Source organism: Anas acuta, chromosome 2 (genome assembly GCF_963932015.1).
Source record: "Anas acuta chromosome 2, bAnaAcu1.1, whole genome shotgun sequence".
Classification (NCBI taxonomy): Eukaryota; Metazoa; Chordata; class Aves; order Anseriformes; family Anatidae; genus Anas; species Anas acuta.
Window position 1 is genome coordinate 52917330 of NC_088980.1, and position 27169 is coordinate 52944498.

Below are 27169 nucleotides of genomic sequence, written 5' to 3' on the forward strand. Positions count from 1 at the left end.
AGTAGATTTGAAACTGCATATGATCTTCTGAGTCTGTGGAAACTTTCCTCTGCAGTACAGAGCTTATGTAAGGAAGGGAAAGAAGAAAAAAAAAAAAAATCAAACCCGTACAGCTTTCAGGCTGCAGCTCTCCAGGCAGCGCCTTTCTGTCGAGTGCTCTCCTCTATCAGTATTTCGGGATGACACACAGGTTCAGCCGTTCGTCTGGCGTGGAAAGCAGGTTTGGTAATTGCAAGTTGACATTACCCTACAAACGGGCAGATGATAGTAAACAGATGAACTGTGTAAATACGGCATCGCCGCCGAGCCCTCCTTTGTGACTTGTATTCTGATACCGCTACGGCTGCTTTTACTACAACTACTACTACTACGGCGAGGCTTCAGCTGACAGCTCCGCCTGAAGCCCTTTATTCATCTCTGTTACTACTTCAGCTGCTCGGGGAGCAGGAAGGCAGGGCGGGCTGATTGGCCAGGGGCTCTCTAACCCCTGGGAATCAATACGCCGCTCTCGAGAGCACAAAGATGGATTGTGAAGCCGGGGCTGGCGAAAAGAAGGCGCGCTGCATCTGGGAGGGCGCGGAGACAGCCGGCTGTGCTCTGACAGCAGCCTCCCGGCCCGCGCATGTTTGCACACCAGCCTCGTGGCACCCTTCCAAGACAATTTGTGAACCTCGGTTCACACCATTTTCAAAGTAGGTCACACGCGGCGATCTCAGCTGAGGGGAGAGGCACTGTCAGCAGCAGCAGGCACTGCGAGGAGGGCGATAGCTGTGCCCAGCGAGCGGGGAGCGTGAGGGCTGTGAAAGCGTGGGGCCTGTGGCCAGCCGCAGCAAGGTGCTCGCCTTGTCCAAACAGCCAGCAGAGCCGGCCTCTTACCGCTCCGAGCTGTAAAAGGACCGACTGTTCTCCCGGACGCACCACCAGCGCGGCTTAAATATTAATCTGAATGAAAATACAGTGGGAGAGGAAATCTAACCTTCACTCAGCGCTGCGCTCCTGACAGCAGGGATCGCAGCTAATTCAGAATTACGGGACTTAAATGTACCACGAGCCTTGGGTTATTGCTTCCTAACACGCTCCCCTCACCTTCCCCTGCGCTGACAGACAAAACGCAGGCTCCAAGGCAGATGTATTCTTTGCAGAAAGGACTCCTGAAGCACCTCAATTTTCCTGCATTTTCCTGTATCCCTTGCCCGAGCTGTTTTAGGAGCACAGGATTGGAAGCAGGCATGTTGAAAGGCACATTTTTGAAAGATGGTGTTCAGGAAAATAAATGCGAAAATGAGTATGCATGCTTGTTCCCACACTGTAATGATAAAAAGATCATCAGAGAGTCACCAGTTTAAAGCAAAAGCATGAAACTTCTCGGGCACAGGAGCTGTTAGGAATGTGCTGCCTTGCCTTTAAGCACAGCCTGTACATCATCAGGGATGACTTAATGCTAGAAAGCTGAAGGATTCCCTGAAGAGTGCTACAGCATTATGCAATTCAAGAAAAAAAAAAAAAGAAAGAAAGAAAAAGAAATAAAATGGTTAATTTTTAACCAGGCTCCATTTAACCTTGCTTCTGGTCAATAGTTATATGAATCTGAATGAACATGCACACCCTGAATAACTCTAATATAACACGTGTGCATCATTTTTAGCACTGAAATCATCAGGGAAACAGCAGAGCTGGGCCAGCATTTGCTTTTTTTTGAATCTGACAAGGAAAAGGAACTGACTTTCCTCCATTTGAAAAGTTGTGCTTCTTCCTTCTTTTCTTTCTTCCCCTGTAACGCAGCAGGCTGGAAGTCTTAAATGGGAAGGAGCAAGTGATTTCTGGAGTTATCGTGCTCTGTGCAAAGAGAGCAGAGAGACAGCTCGTTGTGGAATAGCAACAAGGCTTATCTCCCATACAGGCACACACAAAATGACTTTCTCCTTCCTTACAAGCGCCTTACCTGATCAATAGCTTGTCCAGGGAGCTGTGAGACATGCAGAAACATGCAACAAGGTGCTAGTTTTTATCAGGTAAAAGGGTGCTGTAATGACTTCCTATGCAAATATGTAGAAAAACCCATAAATCCAGAAAGGGCTATCACTCGGTACATAATCAAGGGAACAACTCATTCTCTAATGCAACACACGATAATTTCCTGCCAAAATCATATTGCTTGCCCGTTATCACAAAGCTTTGACTGAAAATTAACCGGCAAAAATCCCTTCTGCCATTGCCTTCCCAAAAGAAAATCCCTTTAAGAAAAATCGCAACACAGAAAACCCCCAGACACTTCACAGTTTTCTTTTTTTTCCAAAATGACAAGGAAATCTAGCTGTGGTTAGAACAGGCTCGGTTTTGTGCAGTTTCACATCATGTGAGTTTTATTACTTTGCAGCCTAACTTTAGCATTTTCCCAGCCAGCTGCTGGCAGTTTTCTTCTTAGGACTGAGAGCGAACTACTTTGGAAACAAATTTGTTCAGAAACCTTTTTAAAATGATACAGTAAAAAAAAAAAAATCTTATGTGTTTTTTTTTTTTCTTTTCAGCTTGGATGTAACCTCTTTTTTTTTTTTTTTCCACTCTTTGAAAGGAATGAGTCTGAAATGCTAAACAGGTCACAGAGTAATTATGCATCCACCTGAAAATTAAACACATGTTCGAAGGCTTAACTAACAGCACGTGCTAATTCCTAACAGGTACATGTAGCTCATTTTTTTCCGGGGTTGGTCAGTAGGATGTAAGCAAAACGGGATCCCATCAGACCCTGAGAAGAAACGCTGCAGTCTTTCCGCGATGTTAAAGGGAGACAGACCCCAGCGAGGCGGTGCTGTGCTTGTGAAGCTGGTGGGATGCTGCAGGGCAGCCACAGCGTGTGCTGTGTGTGTGCCATAGCCTGGTGTCCAGGCTGGGTAGGGCCTCTGAGGCTGCAGAGAAGATGATCAGCCCAGTCCGGAGGCCTGACGGAGCCCGTGTGCCTGGTCAGGTCAGCAGAGCCACTCCTCACCTGCGTCAACCCCAGCTCAGCCGGACAGCTGCTTGCAATGTTGTAAACCCGTGTCTCAGCTGAAAAGACAGACAAAAATGTTGGCAAATCATTTTCTGTTCAGTCCAGCGCCAAATTTATATCCTGGGACGTGCACATCTTCTTGCTCTGGCGTTACTGGATATTTTTTGTTCTCTCACGGCTTGCTGTTCCCTGACCTCTCACAGCACAGGCCTGGCAGCAGTATCTCAGATGCACAAGAGGAACTGAATTTATATTTCCTTCGCAGGATTTTGTTTGGGTTAGTCGTGTTTCTGTGACAGTTTTCCGCGTGGTAAAAAGCATTTTTCTTTGACCTAGAGAGGGGAATGCACAGAGCTGGCGGAGGTGAGGGGACCTCAGCACAGCCTTTGCGGAAGTGCGCGGTGGCACAGGGGAACCGTGAATGAACATCGCTGGGCTGCACGCGACCTGCCCGCCTCCAGCTGAGGGCTTGCTGTGAGCGAGCTTGAGATTTTTGGAGCAAGAGCTGCAGTACTTTAATGAACTGGCACTGGTTGAAGGAGATCTTTGGCCAACGCTGACATTGGAGATGGATTAAAGGTGGCGTAGTTCAACCTTTGCTTCCCTGTGCTGAATTTCACGAGATCAGCACAGGTAAGGACTGAGTGCTAAGCTGTTATTTACTGCCTTTTGGATCTGCTGCTATAGGAAGTTCAAAGAGCAGCATGACCTGGCTCTTCCCAACTACCTTTGCACTTAGTAAAAGCTCAGGCTTCACACTATGCCAAATATGTGTGGCATCAGGGAAAGGAGCCCCATACATCACCTCCCACGTGATTTTTAAATTGTGCTAAGGCTTTGCTCCCGTTTAAAAACTCAACTTTTTTTTTCAGTGCTATTATTTCTGGAATACTCTACTTGAAGTTGGAGGACTTCATGAGGTCTCTTCTGCCTATGGCCAGCAGATAGCTACACAGGAGAAGAGAGAAAAACCAGGACTGTCACCACTGCACAAGCATTTCCATCCAAGAGAAGGTGTTCCCCAGCAACATCTCAATTGCACTGATGCTACTGCAGAAGTCTTAGGTGTTCCCACTTATTTCTTGTGGCTGCCCAGCTCCTGTTGGCCAGAACGAGCACCCTCTTCCAGGCCAAATGGTTGAAACACATGAAGGGGAGCACCCAGGGTACACAGTAGGATTGCAGGATGCGTCCTTGTTCCATTCACCTTGTTCTCCTCTCGTCTGTCCCCTCCATTCTGCCTGTGGGAGCACTGGAATAGGCCTGACATGGGAAGGGCAGGGAAGTCAGTAGATTTATACAGATGTGACTGACAGCAGAAGGTAGCTAAGAGGCTTTTGGAGTCCTCTATTTCCAATTCTTAAATGTCCACTGACATTTCTGACCAACTTGCTTAGCTGACCACCGGATTAGCAGCCTTAGCTCAGTGTTTTACACCTCCTACCCTCAGGATGTCAAATTCTGCCATCTCCCTCATGAGCCAAAAGAGCACGTCCCTCCATCCCATTCATTCCAGAGGCAGGGAGCACAATGGCTGGCTCAGCCTGACGTGCTCCATGCCCCAGGGCCATGAGTGTACCTGGACTTTGTACATCGTAATCCTCTTCACCTCAGCCGAGCACTGTCCAGGTGGTACGCACCCTTCAGTTTAAAGCACAGGAGGTTTTCTTGTGTTGGCACCGAGCAAAATTACATGCTAATCCTTCTGGTATTAGTCAAATGGGGCTTAAAAATTGACTCAGAAGCTTTTCAGCTGCAAGATTTCCCTGGCAAGTGCGGACACTGGTCTCAGTCATGAATTCCCACAGAATCTAAGCTTACATTGAGAAAAAAAAAATAATAAAAAAATTAAGCTTTATGGCAGCAAAAATAACCTTTCCAAACTCAAACCTGATGCAAACTGATAGAACATTGGCTTCCTGAATCTGCAGAGAAGCAGCTCCCGTGCCTGTGCTGCTCCTCCATCCCCACGCTGCCAGCCAGCACCCGCCGAGTGAGATGACCAAGGCATGGTCCCCGTCTCCTGCGGGCCCCCCACGCCACGCAGGGAAGCCCGGCAAGCCCCCTGACTTCATGCTGAAGCTTGTAAAAACTGAAACTGGGGCCAGGAACGGGCACTGGAGTGATTCACGAGAGATAAGGATCCTGAAGAAAGGAGGCTGGAGGAAAGGATGAGTAACAGAAATAGCTCGCTGGCTTCCTCTTCAGAGAAGCAAGGAGGAGGGCGAGGGATGCTGAAATGAGAACACACTTCTTTTTTCCCCCGTGGCTATCAGGAAGTTGACAGGAAAAAAAAAATCCTGCTCTGGTTCAGCAGCTAGAAATGGGAGTTTCACCCTGAACAGGCACACGCGGGCTATAAAATGAACTGAAAAACTGCATCTCCGAGCAGGGCCGTGCAGTCACTTCCTTGCAGGAATCCCCCAAACCCCAAGAGCCGGTAGGAGCAAGGGGCTGAGCTTGTCAGGAGGACGCTAATAGGAGCTTGTGACAGAGGCTGGTCTGCCTTCCTCGAGCGTGGGTCCCTAAATCAGTCTTGCAGGTGTAACTCCGTTTCTTGAGAACTTTTTCCAGATCTAAAATTGCACCAATCCCATAGATTTGTCCAGTGAAACGGTGAACATCAGAAGGGTGAATATTTCTTTTTGTTCTGCCATGTTATGCTTTTTCAGTGAAAACAAGTATCATAAAATAATAGAAAATTGATTGTCGGGATGCATTGTTACATATATATTTTTTTCGTATCCTGAATACCACACATTTGACTAACCCAGGGTGCTCCACTTGCTCTTCTCTTGACCACTGTCTTTTTTTTTATTCACCTTACTCAACAGGACAGGCATAGCCCTGCTGGTATCTCAGCAGTCGCTGGGACTCCCACAATCATTCAGAGACTTTCCTCAATGTAAATTAATCCTTTTTTTTTTTTTTTTTTTTTTGATTCTATTTGATTCGGCTTAAGCCACATAATGCAGAATTCTGTCCCATCTGTCCCACTTAATTACAATAATTGCAGGACCTAAATTTGCTTCCAAACGTCATTAATTAATATTATACTACAGGCTGGGTGGGTAAGGGGAGGAACTCCCCTATTTCCGATTCCTAAAAACCCCCAGCCAAACCAAAACAAGGTCTGGAAGATTTTACATTATTTTTCAATGTCAGTGTTGAAGACTTAATAACCACAGAATGTGCTCTGTGGTCTTTATTAATTTCATATCATCAGCAAACATTTGTTTGCTGGCAAGCGTTTTTGCTAAAAACATCTTAACTTGAATTTTCCTCTGTGCCAACGTACAGGAGACTTTGCTCCAAGCAGGAAAATTTACATCACGGGATACACAAACCCTGCGTGCTATATTTAATTAGAAAATGTTGATCAAAATTTACCAGTTACCAGTGTCTGAATTAAGCCACAGATAACATGAGCAATCTGAATCAAACAAATGTAACCCTATCAGGTCGCAGGCAGGGGGGAAAAAGCCATCTAGTGGACAAAAATGCAACTATACACCAGAACATATTTTCACACACGAAGCTTTTGCTGGAGATACTATTTTTTTTTTCATACTTCATCTGCAATACCACTTATCTAGGAATCCTCCAGAAGTTTCTGGGAAATCAGAGCTCACTGGAGGGCAACGACGTACTCTAAGCACAGTTTTTTGGCAGATTCTGTGACTTGCAATTGCCATAAAACTTCGGCGTGGTTTTGCTCCTCCTACCCCTCGCATCGAAATTTATCAGCGTGTTTCTTCTTTCCATGCCGTGAGGGCCATCAGTCGGCTGAATATCTTATCACTCGGTTCAACGCTGTGTGCCAAGCAGGCTGGCATTGCACGGGGTTTGAAGAGCTGAGCTAATATTTAAACTTTTGTCCCCTCTGATCTCTGCAAAATAATGAGAGGAGACTTTGTGACTCTGTAAACAGACAAGCTGGACAGTGCTCGGGGAGGCTCGCGCTAAAATTATCCTGGAGGTCTGCAGGACGCGAGATGTGGGGAGCACCTCGTGGATGCTACCCCTCCAGCATCACCTCCTTTTTAACCTAAAAAGCAGGCAGAAGGGAACAAACTCTCCTCCCGACGTTGTCTGCAGCACTCACTGCCCGTTGCTGAAACACTGCCTGCCAGGGCCGTGGTGGCCTGTGCAGTGAGTTGAGAACCTGAATATATCCCCAGCTCGGCTCTCCTCTGCTTTCTTTTATGCTGGTGGCTACGGGGGAGCAAACGTCCCAGCTTTTTAATGCAATGTTCTTGGAGACCCGGCCCCCAGATTCACCCTCCTCTACCACCAAGTTCGCAGCGCGTAGCCAGGCACTTTCAGCTAATCTTGAAGAGCAGATAATGATCAGTCATGCCCGGGCAAGCCGAAGTATTGAAGCCAAAGCATAATTTCTGTGGGATTACAACAACCCAAACCACCATCATCAGAGACTATCCTGGGATGATGCAAGCAAACATCTGTAACTCCTGCTGCTCCGGGCGAAACACTGCAGCAGGATTAGTGACCTGGTCTGATGCTCAAACAGCAGTTTTGTTCCCCTTCCCGCACCCCTTTTGTTTGAGCTCACATAACCCCAGATACTCCGGCCTTTCATTAAAAAGGAGATTAAAAAGATAATCTTTCTCCACAGCTGGTTTCAGGAGCATCCCATGCCACGACTTCTACCCAAGTCGCCTTTGCCGGGGCAAGCATTTAGCAGGAGGCGATTAGCCCTGCACACGCGTGCTTGGAGGCACCACGCAAGCAGCAGCCACCTCCTCACACTGCCCCAGCGTGAGGAACATCTCATGCAGCACTTTTGGAGGAGCCACCTCGCTGTGCCCAAATGACCCTCGCCTCACCAGGTCATGAGACAAGGCAACGGCAGCTCCCCAACTACCTTCCCCAGACCTTCTCCACTGCCTCGTATTCATCCCCGTCCTAATGAATCACAGCCCTTTCTCTCTCCTCTTAATAACCAAATAAGGATTTCAGGGCTTGGCCCATTCAATGCATTCTGTGTTTTAATACAGGCAGGAACAGCATACGAAATGCTGCCAGAAGTTAAGCAGCAGGGGCAACCTTTCTGCTATTTGCATGTCTGCAGTTCCCGATTCAACAATGCCGGCTTGCTGTTATGCACGACCGCGAGGCAAGGAATTCATAAACAATAATAATAACCCTCTAGCTAGCCATGCAGAACTGCAGGACTGGCGCAGAGCAGGAAAAAAAAAATGCTGCTTTGCTCCTTTACGAAGCTTGCAATATAAACTTTGCACTGTCAGTTTAAAACTTTGGCATCTGCGTCTGCAAATGGGGAGGAACCCATTTTCAGATACTTGTGAAATATAAACTTCAGCTGTTGCCAAGCTCAGAGATAGATTTGCTCCTTTTTATTTTTAAGTTTCCTGAATATGTGAAGAAACCCACAAAGCCGTTTTAGAGTTGTGTAGCTATGAAAAATGTACACGCTTCTGTTTTTTTTGTGTTTTTTTTTTTTTTTTTTAAGCAGCATGCTCAATCATTGTAATTATTCCTCGAGAATGCTTTTTAAAAAACAGAACCGTGGCTATTTTTCACAGCTACAAAACCCTAAAACAGCTCTAGAGTTTTCTGTGAAACTTAACAAAAAAAAATTGCCTTTCAGCTAAGAACAGTAAAAATAGATCAAAAACCAATTAGCTGGCCCACATGGCAGAAGACAGGTGTGCTTTGGATGTGGTATTTATACAGAATCCAGATAATCATTTTTTTCCCTTTTATACGGATTCCTGAGGACTATAAATATCACCAACATCTTTTTGCCGATGCCCATCACATCCAGTTAAAACGCCGTCCCCCCGAAGAATAACCTTAGGACGCAGCCTGAAACATTTCATCTTGCCTCCTACCGAGCTCTGAAACTGAATTAACATTAAAAGCAGCAGACTGATGGGTGAATTATGGTAACAAGCCTTCAAAAGCAAAACCCAGTAAACCCCTTTAGAAAGCGCAGCCAGCGAGAAGGCTGGGAACACTGAAACCAATTACGACTGCTTTAGTGTTACACCTGTTTAAATGAATGCCAAATCCAGCCCAGAATTATTTACATTATGTTATTAACAAAGGGACGTGTGAGTAATGGGAAAACAGAAGTGGTTTATGCAAAGCAGCCTTTGCTGAAACCAGCTCAAAACTCCAGGTACTTGCGGCGGAAAACAAAGGCTGGGGTCAGGCGTGCTGCTCTGCCTGCCCTGGGTCAGGCAAAGAGACTCCTGCACCTCGAGCCCCCACCGGCTGCTTGTCCCTGTCCCCGAGCTGCCCGATGTGTGCCAGGGTAAATGGGCACCTAACAGCCCCGTGTGAGGCTCAGTGGGGGTGATCCTCCTTCCCCGTCTTCCATACTTGTAGCGGAGGGTATTTTTTATAACTTCATTGCTCAAGCAGGAACAGATTTAGGGGCTGATCAGACAAGGAAACGGTGCCAGGAGATCTGAAGCAGGATAGCCCTTCGCAGGCATACGGCGGGTGACGAGGAAATAAGGAGGCTGAGAGCATCCTTGGGAGTCTTACTAAAAAAGGAGAGATCGCACCATTTTTCCTGTAACTTACAGCCCCTTCCTGCCTGCTTTCTAACATTTAAGTACCTACGTATGAGGTGGTTCCCACTGTATAAGACACTTCACGTATGAAATCTTAACAACAGGCAAGCAGAGGATGTGTTTCTAACCAAACCAAACCAAACGCAAGGCTGGGAGCTAGAAGCGACTGAAGGAATTGGTCAAACTTGCAGGGATACCTGCAGGTCCTGGAGCCCTCTCCACGGCTCTTCTTTAAGCTCTCGTCCAGGTCCTGAAGGCCCTGGCCAGTGGCCACTGATGGAAACTGATAGATCATCCACAGAAGTAGGTTTTCAAAACCACTTCCTCCTCCTCGCTAATCCCATCCTCTCATAGAAAATGCCAGGCCACCTCGGGCAAATGACTTCGGTCACGCTTTCCTGACACTTGGTCGGAGCATAAAATCCCTCTCCTCTGGATTCAGCCTTTTGTGATGCATCTACTTTAACTAGTTCAGAAATTATTTCTCAACCCAGCCGAAATTCAAGCTGTCTCCTTTGCTTTCTGCAAGCACATTCACTGGATTTGACCTTGTGAGAGCTATTGTCCATTCCTGTCACAGCCAGAACGCACATAATTCTCTTTGAGCATTTGTTCAACTCAGCAATGTGACAGAAAAAGACATCTCTGTAGTTTATACCAAAAAAAAAAAAAAAAAAAAAAGTCTTACTAAAGGGCCCATTCCCTACAAAGAAGGTACATAACAAAGAAGAGCAAGTTTTCACAATTCTGCTCCGGTTTCAATGGAGCAGCAAAACGAAGTGGCCGTGCCCCGTCCCCATACCTAGCACAAACACTGCGCAGGTAAGAAAAGCCAGGATTTACAACGAGCCGGACAGACTGCTGCTCCACATGAAAGCCCTGGGGAAATTAAGAGCAGAAATCAGAGCTGTGCAACAAGCAGCACAGCACGGAGCACACAAAGGCATGCTTCAGCGTTGCATTCAATGCACGTCTCCCAGGACTTCGCTGGATCCTCCCTGCGTCCTGCAGACCCGCTCATTCCTGGAGTGGCTGAACACCGCGGGGTGACCGTGGGCTCCAGCAGAAGTCTGGGAAGCCTGTTCCCAAGAAGCTCCCAACTGCGCTTCAAAACCCACGATGACTGCCATTTAAGGCTCTCTAGGGCTGAAAGAGCTTACACATAAGATTTTCCCCTTGCAACCGAGAACATCAGGACCCAGAAAGAGTTCCAGCTGATTTTCCAAGTAGTGAGTGACTGGCTTTCTCAAATACAGCTGCTTTCTTCATTAAAAGACTAAAAATAGTTCTGCTCCTAGCAGGCTGACTTCCTCTTAAGCATTCTGCCATGTCCATGTGTGTATTTCATTCAGGGTTTCTGCATGTCTACACCGCTGTGATTCTATTTCAGCCTTTAAGTACATTCAAGAAATTTTTCATTTCCCTCTCCCATATTCACTCCAGATGTCCTGAACTGTCCAAAACTGTTTCATGTTAGGAGAATTTGTAGGGATATTCTGGCATTCACACTGCTCCCATCTGCTTCAGTATTTTCAGGAAAGATCAACTTTCTTCCCCAACTGTTAGCAAACACGGACGGGTCTACAGTTTTAAAACACCGATGGTTAAAGGTAGATGCTTTACTTGCATCTTGTGTGGTAAGAACAGTTAAATATGACCAGATCAGGCTTTCAATTTCTCTTCTTCGATAGACGCTGGAGTGAGAAACCTGAGGAATTGAAACATTTCCATATGTCTCAGGGAACATACTGCAACCAGCAGCAGACACTTCATAGTGCTGTACCAGCATGCAAGATCCCTGTTTAGACAAGATATGCTGAGTGTGAGCTGGGGGACTGTGCAAGCACACGCTGCAGTGGTCCCTTCAACACCAGTCACCTTGTTTTCCAGACCACAGGAGAACTGAGCACTGCTGCTGTCTTCTAGCTCGCAGGGTGGGTGTGAAAATCAGAGAGGATGTACCCCTGTGACTTCCCTTACTATTAAGTTAGTATATGCTTGTGTCCACGTAGCTCCAAAGATGTCCCAGATTAGATCTAAAGAAAAAGTCTGTGGCATGCTCTGTCCTGAGTGGAAATGCCCAGTATTGGACAAAGGGCATTGAAAATTAGACAGGCACGCTGCTCGGAGCCAGGCACTGCTGGAGAAATGCATTTGCTTCTTCCCCAGGAAAGCTTCAAAATAGAAATATCATACCCAGCTTCTGCTTAGTATTCCCAGAAGTCAGTGGAAAATAAGTTCTTCAGGCTATGGTAACAAGTTCGTGGATATCCCGTTGAATTAAAAGGACGAAGGCCTTCAGACACCAGACACAAATTTGCTTCCCTGGGCAGATCAGCAAGAGGGCCATTTGGGATCAGCTCCAGGGTGTCTGAGGACCTGAATTTCAGCAGAGCTGAATTCCCCCTCTCCCAGGAGAGCAAGGAATCTTCAGTCCAGCCCAGAACTCTTTTCTCTTACCCACTCAGCCTGATTCTCCACACCACTCTACAACTCTGAACAGCGCACTTTGTAATGATGGGAACACTGGTTAAACAAGCAGCTTAACTCCTAAAATTCTAACCTGGAATGTAGTTACTTTTGCAAAGTTTTGGTTCATAAATATGACGCACTTCACTGAGTCTGTCCAGGATGTAGCTGGGAAACAACAGTAGCGTGGTACTCAGGATATTTCCGGATAAGAAGTTCTTGCATAAACATGATGAAACATCGGTAGCATCTCTGCCCATGCACACGTAGGTGTGTTATCTAATAAATGTAAGCAGGTGCAACCTTTCTAGTACAGATAAGCTGGTTGCAAATTTTTATGCCAGGGAAGATAATTAAAAGAGAACTCCAAGTCTTGTTTTTAATCTTGAGTTTCAGTGATGTGAACTGATAACTGTGCCTGAGAATGCAAAGGCATCCACAAACCCTTCTAACCCTATTCACTTTTAGAAGAGTTGAGGTTGGCCACAACCTCACAGTCTCAGGTCAAAAGTTGTTCTGAGGATGTTTTTGCTTTTGACTTCTTGGAGAGGAAAGGGAGAATGGAAATATGCTGATACCCAGGTAGCTTGATTTGGAAAAATAAAAATAAAAATTGATAAATGGCATCTAACGCCTCCCTCCAACGTATACTAAGTAATTCCATACAGAATAAATAGTCTTGGCCATTTTCCATGTTGCTAAAAATGCAGGTTTCAGATCCTCTTTCTTCATAAATAGGAAATAATAACTCACAAGAAAGTCAATGCAAGTAGAAAGTAAATTCATCTGGCCTTGTTTTGCTCTGAACTATGTTGCTGCAATCTTATGGCAACGCCGACCAAGAACAAAACTTGGCTTGCTGTATCTTTTCCCTCTAAATGTCTTATTCGGACCATACAACTATTCTATTTTCTGGTTAAACATTACATGGAGTGTGTTAATTTCTGCTTCAGCTAATTTAGCTACACTAAATGCAAATGCTTCCTGTACTTATGAATACAATCTGTTCATAGTGAATAGTTTTGAAAATCTGGATGAGTTAAAACAGCAACAGTATCCATGTGGGACCAATCTTCCCTGGACAACTCTTGTACTTTGATTCATAAATTCTTTCCATAGGAAGTATCTGTGGAAAATCTCCAGCACATCCAGAAATGCACAACTCTGTTGTTTGAGTTATTAGGAGTTCTTAATACTTATTGCTTCTTTTTTTATTTTATTTATATATAATTTATATAAGCATTAACTCTTGGGTTCGTATGAGAATTTTTATGCCTATTTTTTATTTTTATAGAATGTGTGCTTTTAGTAACCACAGCAGTTTAACACTACCACCACATGATCCTATTAAAAGGTGACTTCCAACTCTCTAAAACCTGATTTCTGCACCTCTTCACCGGCTGCTACCATTCTGTATGTTTGACTTTGTGGAATAAAGACACAGTTGCTTGTTTATAAAACAAAAGTACCATTACTTGACCAAGTGAACAGAATTTCAGGAAATCCTGAATAAACACTCAGCCTCGTGAGATGTGAGGGTCACAGCAGTGGGAGAGTAATGGTAAACCTGCAAGCAAATTACTGAGACCCACAGTAATTGTGACCCAAGGCCACGATCCAGCACAGGACATAAGCATGGCTGTGGGAACGTCAGAACATGCCCAGTATTTGTCAAAGTCATGGCAGGCTGAAGGGTTTGTTTCCACCCCAACATTTTGGACGTGCACGGTTGCCCAGAACAGAAAGCTTATGCATACCTGGGTGGTTTTTTGCTCGTCTCTGGCAACAGGAGCACTTGCAATTTGTCTTGTGTTTCCGCCAGCAGTCCTGCTCTTTACCCTAGATGTTGCAGACTCCCAGGGAAGCCTCCGTCCTTCCAGCCTTTGGTGCAGCGGTGCCAGGTGTTGCCTTGGCATGAGGAGGAGCCCTCCAGCAGCTCTGAGCCTGGTTCCATCAGCCTTGCTTATAACATGGTCCCCCAAAGGGAGCCAAAAGTCTTTCCTGAATTAAGGCTTAAATAAACTAGATAAACAAAACTTAAAAAAACAGGCCACTGCACTCCGGGTTAGACCAGTAACTGCAGATACAGAATCACAGAGAATCACAGGATGGCTGAGGTGGGAAGGGACCTCTGGAGGTCATCTGGTCCAAGCCCCTGCCCAAGCAGGGCCACCTCGAGCAGGCTGCCCAGGACCACGTCCAGGCAGCTTTTGAAGACCTCCAAGGAAGGAGACTGTAGAGCCTCTCTGGGCAAACTGTGGTGGTGCTCCACCACCTGAACAGTAAAGTGCTTCCTGATGTTTAGCCAGACCTGATCTCTCACCTCCCAGACCAAGGCAAAGTTGCAGGTCATTCTTCCTCTTAGCAGGAATGCTGCAGCAGCAGAATTCCTCGGGTAAATGTTCTGTGGGTTTCTTTTAAAAACTGAATTAGTCATGTGCAGAGTATGTCTACAAGGGAACAGGGCCAGAGATAGAAGTCCTTTTTCAGCTCTGGCTATGCCAGCTGAAGAAGATGATCTTCCCAGATGCTTCTCCCCCTTGCCAGAGGTTACATCAAGCTGACCTGCTGGAGCGAGCGTGTTTCAGGCAAAGTGAGTGAAGTGAACTCAAGATGCTTAAACATTTAGTCTTTGCTCAGCCAATTTATCCTGACTAAAGCAGGTTTATGAGTGGTCCCCACAATGCTGAGCCATAGGTTAGAGAGGTCAGTAACCTCTGGTGTGGGTAATAAAGTCCTCAGGTAGAAGAGGGCTATTGGTAGTAACCTTTTCGGCTGGCTGGGCAATATGCAAGAGAGAACATGTACCCACAGCACTGGACTAACATAAATATTCTTTATCATCACTACAGCTTCTTCCTTTCCCTCACGGGACTGCCCTAGCAGTATAAGCAACTTCATGCAGTATCATCTGTCCTGTGCTAGGGCTGAAAACAGATCAGCTTGCTCATGCAAATCAGGCCCAAGGTTATTTGCCAGCATTTCTGAGAACAGGGATGTGTAAGGATAGTAGATACATGCTTTTTCTTAAAAAACAATATACGGAAGGCTGAACTTCAATTTCTTACAGTTTATAAATAAATAAAACAATTTAAAATCCCTTTGTAACAATTGTTCGCTGTACTTAGTTCACATGGCATTTTTTTACAACTCTCAATAGATCCTTAGTGGCTTAGCACAATGCGAGTAGCTTTGATTTCAGAGGTGAGGAGAACTGTTAAGAAATGTCTAAGGTTACCTTTTGTTAAGCTTGCCCGTTTGTAAACATGAAAGCACACACACACACACGACATTTGGCTATGCCCAGTACTTGCGGATCAGTCCAAGCACAAAGCAGGTATGACGAGTGTCCTCACTGAAGCTGTAGTCATTACCTCATGCTTCATCCCTTCGGTTGATGGCAACCTTGTCATGCAGCCAAACACACAACAACCGGCATAAACACAAATCGATCACTCTTGTTCTTATAGTGCAGAAATGTACATAATAAAACCCATCAATTCCCGCAGAGATGTATTTTAAAACAGTTAAGTTGCAGCTACAAAAGAGAGACATAAAACAAAAATAGGCTAACAGCATCTCAAGCTATTCTGCTGTGATGCCTGCAGCTGTAAATGGGTTAGTTTGGCTTTTTGAGTTATAGTTTACAGACACATCTATACGAGATTACGGTTATGAGTTACTGGTATGTACGCTTTAATGGATTTTCCTGCATGCTGGTACTGCAAGTTCCTAGTCTGGAGTTCTGCTTCTTGACAGATCTAATCAACTTATACCATGTTTTACAATATTTTCTCGTTAGCTACTAAATTCCTGATCCTTTGACCTGAGGATGAAGTAGGGAGCGTTACACGCATTTGATTTATGCAAAAACTGTCCCTATTTTCATCTGTTTGTGTTATACATATATTTGCCCTGTGAAAGTCAAGAGTCTCGTGTTTCTCCTGCATCTCAGACAGATATTTTAATGTCCTGATTTACATGCAATTTAAAGCATAGCTGACTATCTTGTCCTAACTTTAGACATGACTGCTTCCTTGGTAGCCCATACAGAGTTTCCATGAGCTCTGCAGCCAGTCCAGGGCCCTATTTTACAACCCACTTTCATGCAAATAACCATTATCAAATAGTAACATACGTGAACTCTACCTCCCACGGTGACTACCTAAATTGATACTAACATTGTAAAAATAATTGACATGACACCTTTGAATAGCATCTGCTTTTATTATCATTTTTTAGTTCCTTGCCACTCTTACTGAGTGTCTGGCTACTGCCTAGTGGGATCTGTTAGTAACCTGCACATTCATCAAACTGGACTTTCAGTGACACTGGCCATTTGATCTGGTAACATACCTTTGCTATGGCTCTGCTCATTCATCTGCAAGAGGTGGCTCTTGAAAGCTGTTGCTAACCTGAACTCAGATTCGAGACAGTAAAAGAAAACACTGAACATTGGCCATAGAAATCGCCAGGGAAAGTTCCCTGTGCTCAGACAGGATCAACTCAGAAACACAGTTTGTATTGCACCAGGAATTTAAGTAAATGACACCGACAGCATCAAAGCAGCTTGCACCAGCTCTGTGCAGGAATGGCAGTAACACACACAGAAAAAAAAGGAGTCTGACTTGGAGTTTATGTGAGGTATAAAACCTATATGGTCCATAAACAGAGCTTTTGCGAGGCACAGTGGACTACTGGAAAAATGAGTGCGAAGGACGGAATTACCAAGGGGAGCCGAGCAGCTCCTAGCAGGGACTGCAGATGAGCACCGCCGCACGGGTCTGATGTGGTTTTCCTGGCAGTAACCAAAGACAGGCAAATACTGGCGCTGTGAAAATTTTATCCATCTTAGTAACTCGGCTCCTCTTTGTGCTGCTTGTCTCTGAAAAGCGCACATTAAAGTACCGCAGAAGGCAACACATGACACCGATTGGCTTCCAACATCTGCTGCGTAGAACATGGAAAAGCACGCTACAGGATTTCTAGGGAAAGCTGCCTTGTAAGCACACAGGAAAGCTTTGCTGCGCCTCTTCTGTAGGGAATTGAATTCAACTCAAATAACAGCTTTTAGAAATTAGGAAAAAGTATATATAGAAAGCAGGAAACTATAGAAACTTTTTTTTCCTCCCCTGTGCCTTTCTAAACAGAGGAGTATTTCCATTCAACAGCAAGCAGCTGCCTTCTCTGCGGCCCCATCAATCACCGTGCTCAGCCTGACGAGCGCCTGCCAGCAACCCCTCTGCAAGCAGCGAGCCCACGGGTGCTCCGTCTGACCGAGTGGGGCTGTGCACCCCAAAATCCCATGGGAAGGGAATTTAGGCATGGGGGACACAGGGCTGGGGAATGGGTGGCTGCACTACTATGGGTTTTGCCAGTCAGTGTGTCAGGTTACCGCGTGGTTCGGGACGAAGCTGCAAGCGGGGTAAGGCTGGAAAGGTGATCGCTGTCACAAATGGGAACCACGATGTAAACGGAGGAGGGGACAACTGCATCGTGCACAAATGCCTGGGTGGCATCCGTAGTGTAGGCAAACCCTGCGGGATCAGAACCTGGCTCCCCCCGCTGACCTTATTGCCGGAGGTACACCAGCCAGCGGGCATAATCCCGCGTCACATTGCTCTCCGCTCCCCGGTCCAGATTTCCAGGGCAGGCCGTAAATACGAGCAAAACAGATGGCTATTCCTGGCAGCCAGGATTTTGCAAAGGCTCTCGGCGGGGACATCTGCGAATCCCCTGCTCGGCCCGGCGATGCAGGGGTCAGCCAGGCCCTGGGCAGCACAGCTGGGCCACCGCACCGTGTCCCGCCTGGTGCCCCCAGCGTCTGAGCTCAACTTCTGCACCCGCACCGCGGCTAACGCAGCCATTCCTCTCCTGATAAGCATTTGATATTTATATAAGCGGAGATGAGAGAGAGAGAGAGAGAGAAAGAAAAAATCTGTCAGAAATAGCTTTACAGATGAGTCTTCTCATTGTCTAACAAGCTTTTCATTGTTTTTAATTTTCATTTCTCTCCATGGTTCAGGGCACTTTGAAAAAAATCTATTCAGCAGTTTCCCACTCATAATTCAAGAAAGAGAGTCATGTATTATAATAGAGATAATTAGCTTTGACTGAAAATAATAAGCTTGGCACCAAATATCCCCCCACTACTGCACAGAATAACCATTTATCGTCTTATATACTCTCCATCAAGCCTAATTACTGCAACAGTAATTACTAACCTGTTGAAAGAACAAAAGAAAATGCAACTAGCTCTGCGCTGAAACAAGGAGTACATCGCTGCTCCTAATCAGAGGCTCTTGGTTGCCCCATTTCAGAGAACATTTCCATGCCACCACCGAGAGCCTCTCTCCACGCATACGTTTGTAACCCCCCAAAAAAGAAAATACATCCACAAAGAGTCTGATGGCAATGGCTAGGTCCCACCCATTGGGGCCAAATTTCTCTTCTGTTAGACTGAAGGAATTCCAGCGATTTCTGGATTTCTGGGAAGTTAAGAGAGCAGCGCCTGTCCCCGGCTGCCTGCTGCGATACTGCAGACTTCCATATGCTGGACAGCTTTGCTTGCTTACTCTTCTGACCTGCCAAACCTCTCCCTGGCTGTTATTCTGTCTCTCCTCAACAGATACGCTGCCAATCACACCAAAGCGTGACAGTAAAAAATTCAAACAAATACAGCCTTCTACATTCAAAGGATAATGCATACTCAAAGGGTTTGAAGTATAATCTTTATCATCTATGCAGAAAGGTACGGTGTTCAGCATCGCTCCTCTCCCTAGTTCCACCCTTCCACTGTTGCTCCTGTCTAAATTCACTCTTCAGGCTTCACCTCCGACAGCTGAGTGAGCCCTGGAAGAAAGCAGTGGGGGCGCAGCTCCCACTTTTGCTGCTCAAGGTGTTCCCCGTGCCATAAAAGAACCGGCATTTGGGAGAGCTGTACAGCCAGCCAAGAAAAGAAGAGTGAAGTGTCACCGGCTTTCCTAGCTCCTGGGCTGCCCAGGTCCCTAAATGTGACCTGTCCCTCTGTCTTTGCCAAAGGGAGCTGAGGGAACCCAGACACCATCCATGCTTTTCAAAATCCGGACTGCTGAAGTTGTTACACTCATTCAATCCAGGAACTGGAACAACGCCACACGGCATATGCAAGCATTCACAGCTAATCAACCCAGCTGAAATTTCGGATATTGAATATTCTCTGGGAAACTGTTCCCAATCAATCCACAGCATGTAAACAACACAACTCTCCCACCTCCAAAACCCCCAACAAGCTGTAAAGTAATTCACTGCATAAATACAACCCAAAAATACAACCTAGAAAACCTCAGAGCCAGCAATCTCAAGCACTCAACAAGCATGAGTTACTCTGTGCCTCAGATAATGAGAATGGTTTAAATTAGGAGAGGTTTGTTTTTTCTTTTTTTTCTTTTTATTTTTTTTTTGAGTTCTTGACTTTTGCCGTTTTCATTTTGAGGCTTTAGGGACGTTACATTTCAGGGCTTTTTCAACAGAATTATGAGGCCTAGGAACATCCTTTAAAAAAATAATTAAAAAAAAAAAAAAAAAAAACTTCTAAAATCATTGCTTTTCCTCCCAGTCACACAATCCCCAGTTGTACAAACTTTAAGGTGAATACAACAAAGACTCCGAGGACTGTCCTGTATTTGCTTCTAACCAGTGTGTTTGCTTCCTCCAGTGAACGTGCGCTGCTCAATGACATTCAGGTAGCCAGAAGGGGGCTTCACAAAATTACGAGGATCCTAACAAATGCAGAAGCCATGATTCATTTGACATTTTTCTTTTCCAAAAGCCCATTACCTAAATGTAATTCAATATTGTGTTTTAACATTTTGTTAGTAAATTTAAGAGATGCTTGCAGCAGGTTTGGAGACTAGTAGCTATGTACATTTAAATGACGATGTAAAAATCAGGAATATTTTCTTGTCAAACGATTGAGAGGCGTATCTGGTCACTATCTAACAATGAATAGGCATGAAAAGAAATTTTAATATAGCATTCACCATTTAGAATACCACAAAATCAGCTCAGGCATCAAAAGCTAGGGAAACTACTCAATTCTCCGTTTTGCCCAGCGTTAAAATGTTCAGCCGTGGGGTTACTCTACATGCCATAATAATTTTCCCCCTGCTAGCTGAAAAAAAAACAAAATCACGTCAATGGGATTTTTTAAAAACTCCCAGTTTTCCCACCTTCCTAATTTACTTCTCGTTTAGCCACTGAATTGCGTTTCTCCCTGTTCTTTTGCGAGCAGCACTAATAGCAGCTGTTCTCTGCAACTCGCAATATATTCTCTAACTGCAGCACAAAAAAAATATCAGTTGTAAGTTGTAGGCATCGCTCCATCTGGAGAACGGCTATATGGGTTTTCAAAGACAACAGGCCTTTAGTATGCTCAGGATTTATATAATTTTTCTTGGTGCTGTCCCGGAAGTCTGCCTTCACACACTCTGAGCTAGTTGCTTTCTCCTGAATGAGTCAGAGCGAAAAAGCCCACTCAGGAAAAATATCCAAAGAAAATAGTAGCAAACTGGTTAGTTAGAAGTAGGGCAGGCCTATGCCAAAACCAGAATGTCAAACATCTCCAAACATGGGGAATATGGACCTTCCCTTCAACAACATTCCCCATGTCTACAAGTCTCAGAAGGCTTTCTAATTTCTGTAATTATTTCTACTTGCAATTATGTTGTTTGGTCACTAGTGCCTTTTGGCTGTTTTGATGCTTTCAGGAAAGGAAGTGGTTTACTGGAGACAAAGAAAAACGGAGCATAACTCATGCTGTTTGGAGTTGTTGCTTTCCTTACTAATAAATACTTCTTTAAGCACTTCGGAGAGCCTGACCACCCTGCTTCCCAGACAGACTCCAAAGAAGTCACAGAAACGACTGCAACCTATCTCTGTGTGCATATAAATCTGGCTGTTTGCTGAACAGAAGCTGCAAGATCCAAGACATTAAACACATGAAAAACCTTCAGATCTGCGTGGATCCAAGCTTTCAGTGAAAGCCAGAAGAAACACACACAAAATACAGGTTTTGTTTTCAACGCGAGCGCCCTCATCTTTCGCCTGAATTTTCTTTTCAAGACTCACACCACTATCTCTATTAAACATCTCACAGTAACTCTTCAGAATAGGTGGATTCGTTTATCTGATGCAAAGAGTTTTTACAACAGTCCTGTTTTACAGAACGAGCCACACACGGAGAGTATGCCCTCCTACATATTCTTACACGGAAAGGACTATCACATACTTTCAGGCTGAGCAGCTTTTTGACTTGTGCACAAATTCTTTCCCCCCTCTTTGGAAGACTGCATTAAGGATACAAGATCAGCTGCAAATAAACGCATTACAGATAACAAAATCTCTCCTAGATATAACTGCGTGCACAGCTGATTCAACAGGGCACGCGGAACTGGGTATCAAGAGTAACACACATTTCGGTATAGATGGAAATGAAACTTCTGGCATTCTGAGTTAATACAGATCATTTTCAGAATATTTTTACATCTAGGCTCATTATTCAGTTTGGAGCTTCGTAACGATCTCACCCTCATGTGGCTTTACAACATACCCCACATGAATAATGTAATGATGAGACATGTCTCGAGGATTTTATGTGCATTCTTTTAAAACACTTTAAATGTGGTCAGAGGTATTGTCAAACTCTGTGAACAAAGCCGTCATCTGGTCTGGAACTTCTTAATTGTAATAAAAATAAATAAATAACCAAGTGGATTAACATTTGCCTTTGTTAGACAGATTCTCTTCTACGTAGAAATAATGCTCCACTGTCTTTCTCCATCAGATAGATCCGCAGTGGGTATAGTTTGGCTTTGGCACTGCTCGGCTGCTGCCGACCACCTGATCTATACTCACTCACTCTCTTCCTCTCCTGAGGCAAAGGTCAAGCATTAATGTCCTTGTTCTGGTACTCACACCGGTGCATCTTGACCTAACGCTGCAGCCTTACCAATGTCTTTTGCTTTAAGTGCTGGCATCTTAACGCAAACACTGAATGTGAGAAAGAACTGGCCAGTAGGTAAGACCACGATGATACCCTATCAGTTTCTCCAAAGAGCAAAATGCAGTTTTCTTCCATTCTGCTTTGCTGTTTTAATCGTACAGTAATTTTTTTTTTTGCTGGAAGCACCAAAGGAGAAATAACTGCTGCTGTAAATAGTCTGCCCACACATTTGCTGGATTATTAAAGCTCTACCTCTGTTGCAATCCATAGAGGACTCCCCAGGCTCCATCCCTCCCTTCCTTCCTCCCTCCCTCCCTCCCAGTACCACCGCCATCTCATCCTATGTCCTTTTTTTTTGTTCTCTTTGCCCAGATAGATCCATTTGGCCAAAACTCTTGTAATCACTGTCTGCTCCTTAGCACTGAAAGTATCTCCCACACAGAACGTCCCAGAGATTAACATCAACAGTACACGGAAGACAACCAGGTCTTTATGTTTCCCTGCTCTAAACAATACCACAGAAGTCTGTCACAGGTACAAGGTTTCCATTGTCCTCTGTGAAAACATGTAATACACTCCCTTCCCTCCTCCAAATGAGAAATGGTGTGTAGCTTGAAGTTTAACTAGTCATGCCCTAAAGCAAACACGTCTTCCTCGATTAATGCACCTATATCAGCCAAGAAAGCCTGGCTCCTTTCACTGGCACTTCTTGGCTTCCAGCTGTCCTGAATGAATCATCTTATTTCATGTCTGAGTCGTGATGGATCCGCAGCTCCTTCACCTTTAGCTGTCAGTTCAGACATAAGGTCAGCTCTGCACAAAGTGACCAAAACTCCTGGGCCCGTCAGGTTCACAGAAACACTTCAAAAATGCATGCATCTGGATCCTTTTCTCTGTCACCAACTTTTACAATTGTTTCACCTGAACCTGGTACCCCCACCCCTCAAAAAATCATTGTCAATAGTATAACATCTAATTGTAAGCCTGGAAGTTTCCATAGTTCAGTGTACACAGTGTCTTTGTTCAAAGCCTGGGCTGCTGTGACACAGAAAATGAATGAACACCTCTTCTCCCATGACCGAGTGGTTGGTTTGGGCTAACACAGTCAAGTAGTGTAGTTTGTAGTGAGTCAATAACTTCAGTACTGCCAGTCCTATGACTTTCCTATGTAGGAACATCCAGGACAACTATTTTGTATCTCCTACAGATACCATTTTGAAGGAATGCACCACAATTACACCAGAACATCCCAATCACACAGAAACACGGGTTTGTGTTATGAGAAAGCCCCATAGACTTTTCCACAGCTTTACCAAGGGTTTCTGAATTTAGAGTCTCAACAGGTATTAAAAACTGAGTGCATGAAGGAAGCACAAAGCAGAAGGAAGACCCAGAAGTGTGTGAGCTACAGCTGGCTTGCTACACATGACATATGCACAACTCCACACAGGGATCCCTAGAGCTGAAGTTACCTGGAGCTACTTATCGAGTGTGCAGCAGTCTTGAGAAATCAGATCTACTGTAGTAACAGGGATAAAAATTTAGCCTGCCTTTCTCTGTCTTTGGGGCTCCAGTTCCAGTGTGCCTAAGTCATCTCTAAAAACAGGAATTCTGCAGCTGAATCAGATGAGTATGTAGGAAACTTTTCAGTGAGATCACCAAAGAGAGGCAATGATCTAAGATTCCCATGCACAGATTCTGGTCAGAAGGATGCCAACCCCGCCCTGCCCATATTGACTTGTGTGATTTAGGTGAAAGGGGGAAGAAATGGGACAGTAAAGAAACCCAAAACATAGCCCACTTTTTGATGGTTATGAGGGAGCCTGTGTCATGCTACTCTGAAGCCCACCCAGATGGCACCACGTTGACCCCAGGCCCTGACTGTCCCTCCTGAAGCTAAGCACAGACACTGCTTTGGAACAGGATTTGTTCCATCCATGAACTTGAAATAAACAGCATCAGAAAACAGGTCCATCTGGAACTAAGAGAGCTGAAGCATTGTTTTTGTGCTTTTCTTGATCCCCAGAGTATCTGGGACTCCAGATGCATCAAGAAAGAAACCGGATATTTTAAGCAACCTTTTTAACCCACCGGCTAGATAGCGGGGTGGAGAAGGGGGTCGAAATGGAAACTGCCTACGAACAAAACCCACGAACTCTGACCTTCTGTCTGAAGATGAAAGCTGGGTTAGATGATTTTTCTATAGATGTCATTAAGGCAGCTTTTAAGGCTACCCTATCTGAACTCCGGCTTGCACTTCAGTACTGTAAACAACCGCCTGAGGGAGAGTTAAGTGAGTGGAAGTCCAAAAAAGTAAGAAGCGCTCTCAGCAGTGGAGAATATTGATCGTAGTGAGAAACCATTTATGCCCTGAAGGGCCATCGGCTGTCACAATCTGCCTGGCTCTGGAGCCATATTTAGGTGCTTCACGGGGGTTAATTAACATATTCATTAAGAGGTGGGTGGAGCTGTGTCAGTCGCTACAGATAGGCAACGCAGACATCAAAATAGACTAGTTAACATAATTTGAACCTGTTTGAACTCACAATTGGTAGCAAGCACGGGAAATGCAAACATTGTATCAGAGAATTGGCACAAAATTCATTTAATTCAGTGTGCTTCCAACAAGTGGCCAGAAACCCCTGCGTGATGCTCCCTGAAGTGGTCAGCTAACGAATATGAACAGTGCATAGGGACAGCAGCTAATCAATGAGAGGCTTGCTCCCTTTTGAGCTCACAGTCCTCTCAAATATTTTAAATCATATCGAAAGCAGTTTTGCATAGTCTTTTTGTCCTTAGAAGCAGCTGCAGATGGCTTGTGGCAGTGTGCTCCACAGGCTTAGCAGGTATTATATAAGGCTGCTTCGCCTGAACCAACATCAAATTTCCTGCGTTCAATCTTCGCCTCGTACAATTAGAAAAATGAATAGCTCCATTCAGTTCAGGTTTCCATACCATTCATTAATTCATCATCAAAAAGCTGAGATTTAGTTGCGGACATGGCCTAAATTCAGAACGATCCCTAGTACTCTGCTCAGAGAGAGAGATCTACTTCTTCCCCTCGGCGGAGCTCCCAGTTGCCTGCTAATGCCCACAGGATCTGCAGTTCTTACTGGAAACGTTTTGCTACAGCACATACCGCATAATTTCATCTTGTAGTTCCACTCTTAGGATGAAGACTTCAGAAGAAATAAGAATTGAGCCCCAAACCAGCAATAAGCAATGAGGGAACAAGCTGCTAGGATCAGATATTGGGGGGGCGGGAGGAAGGGGGGGAGTTGGAAAGGAAAGGAGAGAGCAAATGGGCCCAAAGTCAGATCCTAGCAAATGGGAATAAAATCTCACTTTGTTGGCAGGCACTTCAGTAAACAGGTTGCGTACTACACTCTGCTTCCCCACCACGCTCCAATTCAAACGCTGCTCACATACGGAGTGTGAATGTTCTTGCTCAAATCCCATAAGGTTTTTATTTCCTTTGCTTATTGACAAAACAGTAAAAACACTATGTTGAACAATTTTGCTACAAGAAAACAGCAGTTTGTCAGAACGATCGAATAAGGCATCCCTCAATGGAAAAACCACAATGCTATTAGGCAGTGGAATGTAGCAGAGATAGTTCATTATAGGGATACTGAGAGATGGCATTATTTTCTCTTAAAAGGTAGCGTTTATAAAAGGTACACAGTATTACAGGCATACGAAAATTACTTGAAAAGGGAGTACAGAATGATGTTGAGAGGTTAAGTGGGGTGTTCCCCTTTATCTCCTCAGACAATACAAAGCAAGCTGATACTCAAGGAAGCTGAAAGGCAGCGAATTTACCAACAACAAAAGGAATTTTTTTATTGAGTGCATGATAAATAAGCTATGAAACTTGCAGTCTTGAGACATTATTAAAGCCAAGAGCTTATCGAGATTCAAAATGAGATTTTTATATATGTACACAATAGGAAAACTGGCAGTAGCTTAGAGAGGTAGGTTCTTTTGAAGATTTACAATGAGACCTAGAAGCTAAAGTTCCACCTTCGAAACTGATTTAAGCACAAGGTGATTATACCCTCATGAATAAACCTTCACTTCCATAATTGACTTCATCATTCAAGACTGTGCTGGGGCTAAGAGCCTCTTAACTGGAACTTACCCTACTTATTCTTGTCTGCTGCTTTGGATGGTAAATCCAGCTAGCGTTCCTGTCTGCTCCTGTTTTTTTACAAATGCACAATTTCTGGTGCCCAAATCTGCTGTAGCCTCAGGGAGGATGGCTGAGGTGGTTATTCACTAGTAAATTCTTCTCTAAGGTACAAGTTATAGTCTTCTAAAGAGGCCAGAAAGAACTGTGTCTAAAGGCAGAGTCTGGCCTCCTAGATGTGTTGGCAACAGTCTCTGCAGCTACAGAGAGATTTAATGGCCATTCTGGATTCTCTCTTTCATTTTTAAACTGCTTTGACAGAGAAGGCAAAATCTTGCCATGCACAAAATCACCCATAAAGTGCGATGAGACTTGAAGTAGGCAGGGAATTCAGCAAGTAGCAAATCCAACAATGGATACAGCTTTTGTTATTCTAAAGAATTTGCAAATGTACACTGAGTTCATGAGTTAGTTCCAACTAGCAATGGATATGCTATTTCAGTAAACTATTCACAAAACTGTTACTGATGCACTTATTATTACTTATTCTCTTTCCACCAAATTCAGAAAAGATAATGAATGTGCCCCTTCAGCCAGCAATGGCTGATAGCTTGGTAGCACTATTAAACAAACAAACAACAATGACAAAACAAAACAGAAAACAGAATTTAAAGCTTCTTACAGAAAGGAGGAAAATCTGAACTCAGGTCTCTGTGATGAGATTATGGCTGGGACAAAGCTTCATGGTGGATGTGCCTAGGTCATCTTCTGTGAGCTTTCCCACAAAACCAGAAAGAACTTCAACTGAAAAATGACAGGTTTTCATGAGATTACAAACTTAAAAAAATATTATTATATTTTTTTTTAAACAAAGAAAACTCAAAGCAACTTACATAGCTCTCTACAATCAGCCCACTGTACACTTACAGGCAGATCCCTGGTGATGCTTAACTCCAGGACTTGCACGTTTGCAGCCTTAGGAACAGGAGCTCAGTGTGCAGTGTCCCTGGGTAATACTTTCACGTTCACTGCTT

The 27169-nt window shown here is 44.6% G+C and overlaps 1 long non-coding RNA gene across 1 annotated transcript in view; it reads right to left on the reverse strand.

The window, feature by feature from the left end:
* The window catches only part of LOC137852743 (uncharacterized), a 67080-nt gene that overhangs the window by 12737 nt on the left and 27174 nt on the right, over positions 1 to 27169 (reverse strand). Inside the window, exons 3-4 of the long non-coding RNA XR_011094015.1 lie at positions 1087 to 3045; positions 112 to 247 (exon numbers count right to left, since the gene is read on the reverse strand). This is a non-coding gene — a long non-coding RNA (uncharacterized lncRNA). The remainder of the gene's footprint in view (positions 1 to 111; positions 248 to 1086; positions 3046 to 27169) is intronic.